Source organism: Oryctolagus cuniculus, chromosome 5 (assembly GCF_051225735.1).
Source record: "Oryctolagus cuniculus isolate XC-2025 breed Fujian yellow rabbit chromosome 5, ASM5122573v1, whole genome shotgun sequence".
Classification (NCBI taxonomy): Eukaryota; Metazoa; Chordata; class Mammalia; order Lagomorpha; family Leporidae; genus Oryctolagus; species Oryctolagus cuniculus.
In genome coordinates this window covers 157,047,021-157,059,497 of record NC_142871.1, presented here as the reverse complement: position 1 = coordinate 157,059,497, position 12,477 = coordinate 157,047,021, and the positions used below count along the sequence as shown (strand labels likewise).

The following is a 12,477-nucleotide window of genomic DNA, read 5'->3' as shown; positions in this document are numbered from 1 at the left end:
ACAAGGCCATTCTGAAATTAAGTGGTGCATAGGAGAGTTCAAATTTCGAAGGTGTATGAGGATATGTCAAAAAGTTCTTAGAAAATGGGATTAAAAGATAACTTATGGTGGGCGTTTAGCCTGGTAGTTAAGAAGACACCGGCTGGGACACCCACATCCATCTCATAGTGCTGGGTTCAAGTTCCCTCCCTCCCTCCTCCCTTCCTCCCTCCTTCCCTTCCTACCTTCCTACCTTCCCTTTTTTCTCTTTCTCACTCCCTGTGCTTCCAAATAAATAAAACTATCATTTAAAAATATTTTGGGGGACCAGTGCTGTGTGTAATGGGTAAAGCCGTGGCCTGCAGCGCTGGCATCCCATGTGGGTTCTGGTTCGAGTCCCAGCTGCTCCACTTCCAATCCAGCTCCCTGCTAATGCACCTGGGAAAGCAGTGGAAGATAACCAAAGTAGTTGGGCCTCTGCACCCATGTGGGAGACCTGGAAGAAGTTCCTGGCTTCTGGCTTTGGCCTGACCTAGTCCTGGTTGCTGTGGACCCTTTGAGGGGTGAACCAGTGGATAGAAGATCTCTGTCTCTCTGTCTCTCTCCTCTCCTCTCTCTCTCTCTCTTTCAAATAAGTAAATCTTAAAAAACTTTTTTTTAAAAAAGAATATTGCATACATTACACCCTCCCTCGCCCAAAGACAAATTTATTTTGATGCAACAAAGTTTGAAATCCAGGCACACGAGGGGTCTTCAGAATTCCTGAAGCAAGATGCCTGCGTCTTTATCAGTGCCAGTTTGAGTGCTGGCTACTCCACTTCCAACTCAGCATCCAGTGTGCCTTCAGGAGAATCCGATGATGGCTCAAATAGTTGAGTTTCTGCCATGCATACGGGAGACCAGGATGGGGTGTCCTGGCTCACGGCTTTGCCTTATCCAGACCTGGCTGTTGTGGCCATTTGGGGAGTGAACCAGCAGATGGAATCTCCCTCTCCCTTCGTGTTTCTGTCTTTCTCTGTCCCTCTGCCTTTCAAATAAATAAAGCTTACAAAAAGTATAATAAGCAAATTCCCCTCAGTTTCAGGAATACCCATTTCCTGCGTACTTATCAGGTGAATACTTGACTTCCGTGCCTCCTTGAGCTGTCACACAGATGATCTCTAACGCCTGTGGCAGCTGGCCACCCGTCACCCTAGCCTTTGCACAGAGGCGCTTCTCTCTGGAATCCGAGCTGGTTCTCGGACTCCCTGTCGCCGACAGGACCGGGCGCTGATGCAGTGTGAGTTTGGAAGGCCATGTTTCTGCCTGACCTCTTGGGATGCTGGCTCTGGAGAAAGTCAGCTGCCCTCCCGAGACTGTCATACTGTGAGGAAGCCCGAGCTACCACGTGGAGGAGCTCAGTGGACAAAGACGTGCCTGGTGCAGTCTGGCTCCACAGCTCGGACGCAGCCTTTGGAGGTTCTGACCATTGCTGCCTGGGAGACCCCAAGGGGAACTGTTACAGTTGATTTGTTCTGAGAGGATTCGTTCTGAGATGAGAAGCGTGGTGGGGACAAGAGGCGCGGAGTCACCACACAGACCCCAGGAGTCGGGTCAAAGCGGGCCAGAGGCGAGCAACCCGCAGACTCGTTTATTTCAGGTGCTACAGCTGCTTATATAGCCAATGCCAGCCAATCCGGTCAAGGGGCGGTCTATGCCCCAACCAATCACAGCCTGTTGCCAGGCAGTTTCCAAAGCCATCCAATCACAGCCTGTTGCCAGTCAGGCTCTTGTTGCCAGGCAGTTTCTGAAACCATCCAATCATGGCCAGTTGCCAGGCAGTTTCTGTTCTCAGCGGCCATCTTGATATGACCTTTTCACCTCATTCCACCACAGGGAACCTGCTCAGGTAGGCCCAGTCAGACCTCGGGACCATGAGAAGCATGCACAGACAGCTGTGGGAAGCCACCGAGCTTTGGAGTATTGTGTACACAGCCATAGGTTACTGAAGCAATGTCCACATTTATACGGCAAGGTTTTTTTTTATTATTTATTTATTGGAGAGACAGAGCCACAGAGAAAGGTCTTCCATCTGCTGGTTCACTCCCCAAAAGGCCACAACGGCTGGAGTTGGGCAGATCTGAAGCAGGAGCCAGGACCTTCCTCTGAATCTCCCACATGGGTGCAGGGGCCCAAGGACTTGGGACATCTTCCACTGCTTTCCCAGGCCATAGCAGAGAGCTGGTTCCGAAGAGGAGCACATGGGACTCGAACCAGCACCCATATAGGATGTCGGCACTGCAGGCTGAGGCTTAGCTCACTACGCAACAGCGCAGCCCCCTCAGCAAGGTTTTGTGTCTCATAATTACCTCTCCGACACCCACTGTGTAGTTTGGGGAGCTGACCAAACTCTAGGGGGCCCCTCTCCTTAGTCTATCACAGCAGGCTCTTCTCTGGACTGACTGAATGTAAAACTCTGGGGCTGAGGTGTGCACCTGCAGTTTAATAAGTGCTCAGGTGATTCTGTGCATGCTCAGGGTAGAGAACCACGGGTCTCTGTTCCAATCGTGGGGATCCCGGCCCTGTTAGTGTCTGACTTAGGGACCCAGGCCCAAGCTAATCAGCACGCAGCACTGCATTGGTGCCATCTGTCCCAGTAACGGCCATTCTGCCTGTGAATGGAGCCAGCTTCAAGATATGGCTGACCCAGCGAGCGCTGCGGCACAGTGGGCTCAGCCTCCACCTGCAATCGCAGCATCCAATATGGGCACCTGTTCGTGTCCTGGCTGCTCCATTTCTGATCCAGCTCTCTACTATGTCCTGGGGAAGCAGTAGAAGATGGCCCAAGTGCCTGGGCCTCTGCACCCTCATAGGAGACCAGGAAGAAGCTCCTGGCTCCGGGCTTCGGATTGCCACAGCTCTGGCCATTGCAGTCTTTTGGGGAGTGAACCAGCAGAAGCAAGATCGTTCTCTCTGTCTCTCCCTCTCTCTGTAACTCTGCCTCTCAAATAAATAAAATCTTTAAAAAAAAAAAAAAAAAGATGCGGCTGACACAGAGCAGAAAGAGGAGATTCACTCAGTCTGCCCACCTCTACATTTTTTTTTTTTTTGACAGGCAGAGTGGACAGTGTGAGAGAGACAGAGAGAAAGGTCTTCCTTTTGCCATCGGTTCACCCTCCAATGGCCGCCGCGGCTGGTGTGCTGCAGCCAGCGCACTGTGCTGATCCGAAGCCAGGAGCCAGGTACTTCTCCTGGTCTCCCATGGGGTGCAGGGCCCAAGCACTTGGGCCATCCTCCACTGCACTCCCTGGCCACAGCAGAGAGCTGGCCTGGAAGAGGGGTAACCGGGACAGAATCCGGCGCCCCGACTGGGACTAGAACCCGGTGTGCCGGCGCCGCAGGTGGAGGATTAGCCTAGTGAGCTACGGTGCCGGCCCCACCTCTGCATTTCTGACAATGGGGGTGAAATCTCTCCTCCCTGTGGGGTGGGCAGTTGGCACAGTGGTTCTATTGCTGCCTGGCCTGAGTCCCGGCTCCTCCACTTCTGATTCCAGCGCCCTGCTAATGCAAACCCTGGGAGGCAGCAGATAAAGCCTCAAGTACCTGGTCCTTGCCATGCACGTGGGGGACCGGATGGAGTTCCAGGCTTCTGGCTTCAGCCTGGCCCAGCCCTAGCTGTGGGAGCCATCTGGGAGGAAGATCTCTCTGTTTCTCTTTCAACTAAATGATAGAACTGATGACTTTTTCCTTGTTGGTTGAACGCATTTACTTGGCTTTTCACTTACTTGCTGCTGAAAGCACACCAGCGGCCACAAGGAACACGGTGCCCTGTATTTCATGTGGGGCAGGTTAGGTAACGTGCACATGTCCAGACAGTGAGCACGTAGAGGAGCTCATGTTTGAACTCAGGTCTCTGCCATCAAAACTCACCATGGCGAGGCTTGCTGGCTGTGAGGGGAGAGGGTTTTATGTCTTCTGTGGTTGGGCTGGGGCACAGAGAACCTCTGAAGGCAGCAGGTGGCTGGCAAAGGAGGGATACCACCGAAGCAAGACGAGGGAGGGCAGACACACCAGAGATGACTCCTGCCCACTTCTATTCAGGGCTGGCCCTACGCTCTGCTCTTTCCTCATACCCTTACATCAAATGACGTCCGTTCTCTTCTCCATGCCCCCAGAACAGATGGCCACAATATGCTGTTTTGCAAGACCCACGCTGGAAGAGTGGAGAGCCGACGTTCCTGTGAGGAGCAGCCCGAGCGGTCCAAGTGGTTCCATAAACCACAGCCACCCACGTCAGGCAGGTCCCAGGGCTGCTTCTGCTGCAAGAGATCCAACAAGGCTTCTGAGAAACAAGGCAAGCGGGAAAGTGGTGATCCTTCCTCCCACAGGCACTCAGGGTTGAAAACAAGGGCAGGTGGCGGGGGAGGGTGGGCCCGGTGCATTGTGCCGTCCCCAGTTAGTCGGCCTCTGGCGATGCCTTCTTCTCACGTGGGAGCGCTGGTTCAAATCCCGGCTCCTCTGCTTTCCATTCAGCTGCCTGCTAATGCATCCTGGGAAGGCAGCTGATGTTGGCCCAGGTGTTTGGGCCCTGGCCACCTGTGTGGGAGACCCAGATGGAGTTCTGGGCCCCTGGCTTCAGACTGACCCAGCCGTTGTGGCCGTTGTGGGTATTCGTGGAGTGAACCAGCGGATGGAAGATCTGTCTTTCTACCTTTCAAACATATGAAGGAATGAATAACCACAACTTCGAATAATTAAGGGCAGGCCATCCTTGGTAAGAATTGTGAGGGTTTTCTCCTAATATGAAAGAAACCGCCATGGGAAGCAGATTGTGAACGTGTATCAGAGACCGGCGTGAGCAGGGTATCTGCTCCCGCAGGGGCAGGCCCCCAGCTAGAGAACTGTCCTTCCTTGATGCTGGGAGCGACAGGCGACACCACACCACGGCTAAGAGGCGACACGGAGCCGTGTGTAAGTCCTGGATGCTCGCGCCTGACAACTGACTGCCTCCTCGCATCGAGCTGGAAACAGAGGCTCTGAGGGGCTCCGTCGCCTGTCCCTGGTCCCACAGGACTCAAATGAGGGCAGCCGGGCGCTGGGGGCCTTGCCCCTCCCCATGACACAGCGGGTTAGTGAGGGGGAGTGGGTAGGGGGCATCCCGATGGCTTCCTGGAGGAAGTGAGTTTTGGCAGCTCAGGGCAATGTTTGGGGGTCTCTGAGAATGAGCTGGACAAAAAAGGTTCACCGATTTGCTCACTGGTGTTGCTTTTGCTTTAGCTAAATTATTTATTCATTAGAGCAAGAGAGAGTGAGCTCCTGTCTGCTAGTTCACTCCCCAAGTGTTCCCCAGTGGCCAAAGCTGGGAACTCAATCTGGGTCTCCCAGGTGGGTGGCAGGGACCCAGGTATTTGAACCTGTTGTCTCCCAAGGTGCACATTAGCAGGGAGCTGGAGTCTAAGCAGAGCCCAGGCACTTGACCACCAAGCCATGCCGGTCTTAGCTCCAGATCAAAGGCGTGCCACCTCCCATTCATAGCAACTTGCTCATCCCATGAAGGCTGGGTGCTGGGCGCCTCGTTGGCCCCGAGTTCCAGGATGGACGAGCCTCAGAGCCAGGCCTTGGCTTCCCACAGCCTCTCCCCAAGGCCTCCCGGATGCACTGCCCGGGGAAATGAGGGGTCAGGACAAGAGGCGTCCTCCTGGCAGGAGGTCCAGGGCTGGCCTGGGGCTTGGACCCGGCAGGGGTGGCCAGATCCCCAGCACACTAATCACCGGGTCTCCCTGTGGGGGGTCCTGACAAGCCCCGGCCTGGCCCCCCCACTGCTGCAAACCTGCCCCCCTGCAGGGGAGCCCCCAGGGCAGTAGGGGCTGACATGAGCTTCTCTCTTGTAGAGCAGGCAAAAGCATCGTGAGACAGGGATGATTCTGAACTTGACCTGCAACCAGGGAAGGGTGGTTTTTTCATGGAGGGCTGGCAGGAGACGTGGGGCAAAGCAGGCACTGAGGGCCAAGTGGGCACTGGAGACCCCAGGTGTGACCTCTGCAGGCTGGCCCTGGGGCTCCTCCTTGTGCACCAAAGTGGAGAACCCACGATTTCTGTGGTTTTTTCTCTCTAACAGATTTACTTATTTATTTGAAAGAGGGTAGAGATTCCATCTGCTGCTTCACTCCCTAAATGGCCACAGGACTGGGTCTGGGCCAGGCTGAAGCCAGGAGCCTGGAACTGCACCTGGGTCTCCCACATGGGTGGCAGGGGTCCAAGTACCTGCACCATCTTCAGCTGCCTTCCCAGGTGCATTAGCAGGGAGTTGGATGGGAAAAGGAGCAGCTCGGACTCCAACCAGCAATCTGACAGGGGATGCTGGTGCCCTAACTGGTAACTTAAACTCCTGCGCCACAGTGCTGGCCCCTGTATGATTATTTTTTTTTATCGTGATTGAGATGTAATTCAATACACAATTCAGCCATTTAAATCGTGCAATTCATGACAGGTGTTAGGCTGAGGCTGCGATGCCTGCATCCCACCTTGGGGAACCTGGGTTCACTTCCTAGCTCCCACTTCTGACTCTGACTTCCTGCTAACGCAGACCCTGAGAGGCAGTGGCGATGGCTCAAGCAACTGGGTTCCTGCCACCCATGTGGAAGACCCAGGTTGAGTTCCCAAGTCCTGGTCCAACCCCTACCTCCGTCCCCTTGCTATCTCTCTGCCTGTCGGGTGCTTTAACAATTTAAAGTGTGCAACTTAATGATATCCAATGCATTCGCTGAGCTGCATAACTACAGGTGGCCCCTGACTCATGAAGGTCCTGCCTAATGGTTTTGCAGCAGCCAAGGGGTAGTGCACTTGGATCTTTGCAGGGCTGGTGTTGTGCAGGGCGCTGCGTGGCAGAGCTGTGTGATGTGCGGGAGGTCAGGTGCATGTGGTGCGTTTTCCGCCCGGGGCTCACCAGGAGGCAGCCGCATCCTACGTGCAGGGGTGTGTGCAACCTCACAAAATCTCACCACCGATTTTAGAACAGTGTCAGCAGCTCAGAAACAGAGCTGGCAGTCTGAGCAGCCACAAAGCTTCCCCCCAAGACCCTGAGCCCCAGGCAACTGCTACTCTACTTCCTGCTGACTCTGTGTGCTGTCTGTGTTTGCCACCAAAACAGGCAAACCCAGAACAGTAAATACATAATGTTTTAACGCCCACGAGGCTGGGGTGGACAGATGCTGTGCCCACGGTGCGCATACCCCTTCTCCTGCCTTTGTGAAACCCCGCAGAGGGGGAGACGCATGCATGGTCTCCATGGGCACCCGGGTCCGCAGGCAGCAGGGGGGAGGGGCTTTGCAAGGGAGGAGGTCAGCTCAGCGTGTGGGGAGCCCAGCTTTCTGAGTGACTTTTGAAAAGCTGCTGAAGTGTATTCGGTCATGTACGCTGCAGGCGGTTGATTTGGAAGATGAAGGATTATCCTAGTTCATGATCATGCTAGGAAAGGGTAAGCCATCCAATGGCAGGAATTGTTTCAGGCCGGAATTTTGGATGAATCCGTGGCCTAAACAGTAGGCTCCGTGTCGACATCAGTCCGTTCCCGCCCCAGCCATGCGCACAGATGGGCAGCCTGGGATGTGTACGAAGGGACAGCGCGCTGAGCGCGGAGCTGCTGCGTACCTCCTGTGTGTGTGTCATCTCTGCTTCCCCAGTGCCTACCACTGCCTACCCAAGCTGTTCGAAGGAGAATGTGCCCTGGCTAGGGTGCTGCATTCCTCAATGGATGCATTTGCCTTGGAATTCTGGGAGGGTTGCTAGGGAGCCAAGGAAGGGAAATTTGCTTGTCTGAGTGGCTGTGCAAGCAGTAACACTAGTAATTACCAGTAAACGACTCCAGGGATTGCACAGACTCCGCAATGCTTTCTATGCATGGTGGGGTTTATCATTTTTTTAAACAAAGGTTCCCTTATTTAAAAGGCAGAGGGAGGGAGGGGGAGAGAAAGAGAGAGAAAGGGGGGAGGGGTAATATCTTCCATTTCCATCTGCTGGTTCATTCCCCAAATACCGCCAATGGATGGGGCAGGTCCAGGCCAAAGCCAGGAGTCTAGAATATTCCATCCAGGCCTCCCACGTAGGTGGCAGGGGTCCAAGCACTTGGGCCACCTTTGGCTGCTTTCCCAAGATCATTAGCACCCTGGATCAGAGGTAGAACAGCCGGGACTTGAAGCAGCGCTCACTCACAAGGGACGCTAGCCTCACAGGCAGCAGCTGAGCCTGCGGTGCCACGCACCGGCCCCTGCACCTTTAGTTCAGACTCCCCAGCTTCCAGAACAGTACTAAACGAGCCCCTAGCCCGTGGTGTTCTGTAACAGCAGCCTGGGCTGACTAAGACACAGGCTTGGCAAGGGTCAACAGTTTTCCCAAGAGGGCAAGGCCGAGAGCTCCACCCCGGGCTCCTGACTCATCATGGTAGCGGCTGTCAGATTATCTGCCTGTAGAGACGGGAGATTGTGCTGCTAAGACATCGCCCTGGTTTTATTCACAGCAGAAAGCTAGCAGATAGATGTTTCTCCATCATCAGCCTTCTCTGAAACTCCGGGGACTTGGTGATGGCTTGTCTCCCAGGGCCAGTGGTGTCCACGGCCACGCCGGGGCGATCATGCTCATGTTCCTGGGGAAAACGGAGACCTGCCCAGGCTTAACTCGGCTGTTTCTGTTCCCATAAGCACCTGGCAGTGCGACTTCCTCACGCACCCACATCACAGCCCTATGGCCTGCAGGTGTGTGTGTTCCCAGGTGGGAGCACCCCTCCGGGAGCTCACCATCTGGTGGAGAAGGGAGCGACTTCTAGGTCCCACCCGCCCTGAAGAAGCCACTGACAGAGGCCCACCATCCCTTACCAACTCAGATCAGACCCGACGGACACGGGCCTGTGGCCACATTTCTCGTTGCCATGCCAATCCAGATCATGGGTATGACATGAGTTACTCTTGTGGGAGACAGAACGATGCCACCAGGAAGCTGCGGAGAGAAAGGGGAAGAAGATAGGAGCAGGTGCACTTGCCACGCAGTCTGACGCTCCTGAGGCAAAGGAACTGAGGGGTTGCAACTCCCCTCCTGCTCCTTGAAGGGGAAGGGAGCTGAATGTGCAATGCGCCACTCTGATTAAAACCATATGGCGAATCCTAGGATATGTAACTATATAATGAGCTTTTTAAAAATTAATTAATTTATTTACAGAGAGAGAAGGTGAGACAGAGAGAGACCTTCCATCTGCTGGTCTACCCCTCAAATGGCCACAAGGGTCAGGGCTGGGCCAGAATGAAGCCAGGAGCCAGGGGCTTCTTTCAGGTCTTCCACATGGGTGCAGGGACCCAGGGACTTGAGCCATCTTCTGCTGCTTTTCCAGGCACTTGGAGCTGGATCCAAGTGGAGCAGCCAGAGCTTGAACCAGTGTCCATATGGGATGTTGGCACTGCAGGTGCAAGTTTAACCACAGCGCAGGCCCCACGCCGAGAAGTTCTGAGAAATGTATGAGAAGGAGAGTGCTTCAAAAAGTTCATGTGTTGGGGCCGGCACTGGGGTCCAGCAGGGAAGCCACTGTACGAGCACTGGTTCAAGTCCTGGCTGCTCTACTTCTGAGCCAGCTACCCGCTAATGCACCTGGGAAGGCAGCAGAGAATGGCCCAAGTACTTGGGTCCCTGCCACCCATGTGGGAGACCAGGATGGAGTTCCAGGCTTCTGGCCAAGCCTGGCTGTTGTGGCCATTTGGGGAGTGAATCAGCAGGTGGAAGATCTTTGTTTCTCCCTCTTTCTGTAACTCTGCCTTTCAAATAAGTGAATACATCTTTTTTTTTTTTTTTAAAGTTAATATAAAATGGAATTTAAAGATTATTTTGGTGCCATTGGTGCCTGTGCCTGGGATGCCAGCATCCCATGTGGGAGTGCTGATTTGAGTCTTAGCTGCTCCCTGCTAATGAGCCTGGGGAGGCAGTGCAAGATGGCCCAGGTGCTTAGGCCCCTGCACCCACAGAGGTTGTGGAGTTCCAGGCTCTTGGCTCTGGTCCGGCCCAGCCCTGGCTGTTGTAGCCATCTGGGGAGTGAACCAGCAGTTGAAAGATCTCTGTCTCCCTCTCTAACTCTGCCTTTCAAATAAATACATCTCTTTTTTTTTTTAAGATTATTTTACTGTAAATGAATGGAAATCTATGCCTAAGAGGGTTCTTCAGAAAGCTCATGGAAACGTGTATCATGAAGAAATGCCGAGTGCCGGCCCGATAACCACGTCTGGCCTCCTTCTCGCTTGTCAGAGGAGCTGAAAAACCTAACCAGGCCTTTTTTTTTTTTTTTTTTGACAGGTGGAATGGACAGTGAGAAAGAGAGACAGAGAGAAAGGTCTTCCTTTGCCATTGGTTCACCCTCCAATGGCCGCCACGGCCGGTGTGCTGTGGCCAGCGCACTGTGCTGATCCGATGGCAGGAGCCAGGTGCTTCTCCTGGTCTCCCGTGGGGTGCAGGGCCCAAGCACTTGGGCCATCCTCCACTGCACTCCCTGGCTACAGCAGAGAGCTGGCCTGGAAGAGGGGCAACTGGGACAGAATCCGGCACCCCAACTGGGACTAGAACCCGGTGTGCCGGCGCTGCAAGGCGGAGGATTAGTCTAGTGAGCCATGGCGCTGGCCCTAACCAGGCCTTTTTCAAGCTGTCTGTGTGACCCAGTCCTGGTCCAGACATAGAGATTTTTATGGCAGAAACAATTTCCCCCAGATTTAAAGCTGAGACACACATGAAAAGGGCCTTTTTGCCCACCCCCACCCCCACCCCCAACCCCCTCACTTTGGATGCAATGATGTGACAGCCTGATGCCTGGAGCAGTGGCAGCCTTCTTGTGATCAGATAACCTTTTGCCAGAAGCTGAAAGCTGACGCACAGAGAAGGGTTAAGAGCAGCAAGATGAAAAGAGCCCTACTCCTTGAAGCGCCGGTGGGCTGCCAGTCCAGCACTGAGAATCACCTGTTTCTGCATTTCATTACCGCAGGCCACTGGGTGTAAGCCACTCCTCATCCTGCACCGCTTGCCGTTGAAATCTTCAACTGACATAAAAAAAAAAAAAAAATCACAGGGGTTCCCACGGCTCACGGATGTCGGGTGTCAGGACCCCGCAGGCTTCCATCCCTTCCTGAGTCCTGACTGGTGAGGTCGTCACAGTCAGCGGCAGCCTGGGGAGCCTGTGGAGCTCACGCGACCACACAGGTCCTGCTGGAGAGGACGAGGTGCTGCAGCCGTGACGTCCAAAACCTTCGCTGAGGCCGTGAGCCGCGGAGACGAAGCCGACTTGTGGCCTCAATCATGGACTCCTCAGGCCTTACCGAAACGTCCCAGTGCACATGTGCAAAACGTAAATCTATAAACAGACGGAAGGGCCAAGTTAGGACCTTCTGAAATGCCTGTGGACCTCAGCTCCCCATTCCCGAGGGCTAGCCTAAAAATAGCTGTGTGCATTCTTGTGATAGGTAAAACGCGACCAAACCGCAGGGCGCTCTATTTAAGGACACTCAGGCCCTGGGGCTGGGCTGTGGCCGCTCCTGCCCCTTGCCCGCGGTGCCCAGGCCACAGCAGCTCCGTGGCAAGAGCCCCCAGCGGAAGCTGCCGGCCCGCGGTGGAGGCCAGAGCGGCCGTCTAACCACGTGGGCTCTGCTGGGGGATGCCCGAGGCTGAGTGCCCAGGGGAAGGCATTTCTAGAAAAACACCTTCCCTGGAAATAATTTTCTTAAAGAAACCCAATAGCCGAGGCCAAGAAGAGGGTTTGCGTTTGCTTGTCTGCCACTGCTGTGAGCTGGGGCCCAGGGAAGACAGGTGGTTGCGTCGCCAAAATCCTGCATGTGGCAGTTTTTGAGGCCAAACGCCAAGTCTGCACGCCACTCAGGGCCTTTGCTTCCTCCTCTGCTGTGCCCTTTAGCAGCCTCGCCGGGCCCGGTGCTGTGGTGTAGGGAGGAAAGCTGCCTGCAGCACCGGCAGCCCATCTGGGCACCGGCTGGAGTCCCGGCTGCTCCTCCTCCGACCCAGCTCCCTGCTAATGGGCTTGGGAAAGCAGTGGAGGACGGCCTGAGGGCTTGGGTCCCTGCACCCATGTGGCCCAGAGGAAGCTCCTAGATGGCCCGAGGGCTTGGGTCCCTGCACCCATGTGGCCCAGAGGAAGCTCCTGGCTTTGGACCAACCCAGCTGTGGCCATTGCAGCCACCGGGGAGTGAACCCGAGGACGCAAGACCTCTCTAACTCTGCCTTTCAAATAAATAGATTTTTTTTTTAAAAAAGCAGCCTTGCTGCTGGCACTCTAGACAGAAGCGGGAGAAGGAAGTCTCCCCCGGAGCAGACTCACTGGCCTGAAGGGGAGCCTGCCCAGGCCAAGTCCACACTGTGCCCGGGGCCGCACCTTCGCTCTCAGGCTGTTGGGGAAGGCGAGGCGTGCGACAGGAGCACGGCTTCCCTCCCCTCCCGGGTTCTCCCCTTCCGTGAGCCCTGCGCTCACCGAGCTGGGCGGGGGGTGGA

General features: G+C 54.9%; 1 long non-coding RNA gene across 1 annotated transcript; it reads right to left on the bottom strand.

Moving 5' to 3' along the window:
- Positions 1-604: 604 nt before the first annotated feature.
- Positions 605-11,298, bottom strand: LOC149126820 (uncharacterized). Its single transcript, XR_016234808.1, has 3 exons — positions 10,942-11,298; positions 8,829-8,949; positions 605-4,277 (listed from the first exon to the last, which is right to left on the bottom strand). It is a non-coding gene; the product is annotated as an uncharacterized LOC149126820 (long non-coding RNA).
- Between the last annotated feature and the right edge of the window lie 1,179 nt (positions 11,299-12,477).